This window comes from Chrysochloris asiatica, unplaced genomic scaffold (assembly GCF_000296735.1).
Source record: "Chrysochloris asiatica unplaced genomic scaffold, ChrAsi1.0 scaffold01965, whole genome shotgun sequence".
Classification (NCBI taxonomy): domain Eukaryota; kingdom Metazoa; phylum Chordata; class Mammalia; order Afrosoricida; family Chrysochloridae; genus Chrysochloris; species Chrysochloris asiatica.
In genome coordinates, this window is record NW_006410483.1 from 11,566 (window position 1) to 13,057 (window position 1,492).

Here is a 1,492-nt window from a genome sequence, read left to right on the forward strand (position 1 = left end):
ATAATCAAGCTCTCCAAAATCAAAGATAAGGAGACACTCCTGAAAGCAGCCAGGGAAAACAGAAGTGTTACATACAAAGGCAAGCAAGTCAGATTAAGCTTGGATTTCTCAGCAAAAAACATGCAAGCAAGAAGGGAATGGGGAGACATATATAAAACCCTGAAACAAAAAAGTGCCAACCAAGAATCCTTTATCAAGCAAAGCTATCAATCAAATATGACAGTGTAATCAAAATATTCCAGAATAAACAGAAGCTAAGGGATTTTGCCAAAGTCAACCCTGCACTACTAAACTTCCTAAAGGGAGTTCTGTGGACTGAGAACCAACACGAACAAACAACAACCAGAGATTGACATACATGGTAGCACCTCCAAGATTTAAATCAAAAGAAGAAAGAGTCAAGAACAGAACAAAACTATAAAAACAAACTCAGAGAATCTGGGAGGTTAGTCTATGATCAAAACAATTACAAGGTAAAACACATAGGAACAAAGAACCAGACGGTGAGACGGTCAGGTAGATTACAGGACAAAACAGACTGCACTAAATGGAGAGAAAAGTCAATGGACTTTAAGGCAACCTCAAAGAAAATAAATACTTTACAACATAACAAGAAAATGAAAATCCAAGAAGAACATGGAAACATTAAAACTATGAAGAAACTCACCAGAAAGAGCACAAAAAGCATGAACTCAACAAAGGAAGACACACAGAACAAAGCAGCAACACTACAAAAAAACAAACAAACAAACAAAAAAACCATAATGGCAGCAATTAATCCATACCTATCAATAATTACACTGAATGTAAACAGATTAATGCACTTGTTAAGAGACGGAGAGTGGCAGAGACGATAAGAAAACAAGATCCTTCAATACGCTGTCTGCAAGAGACATCTCACACACAGAGACAAAAACAGATTAAAAGCCGAAGAATGGAAAAATATATACCAAACAAATTGCAATAAAAACGAACAGGAGTGGCACTACTAATCTCTGATTAAATAAACTGTAAGGCAAAAAACCAACATAATAGATAAAGATAGACTTTATGTCAAGATTAAAGGGATAATTGAACAAGATGACATAACCATAATAAATATCTATGTTCCCAATGAAAGAGCTCCAAAATATATTAAGCAAATTCTAATAGATTTGAAAGGAGCTCTGGTAGCGTAGTGGTTACGAATTGGGCTGCTAATCTGACAGTCAGCAGTTCGAAACTACCAGCTCTTCCGTGGGAGAAAGATGAGGCTTTCTGCTGCCATAAAGATTTACAGCCTCGGAAACCCTGTACAGAGTAGCTATGAGTCAGAAATGATTCCATGGCACATAACAACAAAAAATTTGAAGAAAGAAATGCATGAATCCACAATAATAGTGAGTGATTTTAATACACCGCTTTCAAAAATGGATAGAACAACCAGAAAGAAACTTTGCAAAGACACAGAAGAACTAAACAACACAATCAGCCAACTGGACCTCATAGATGT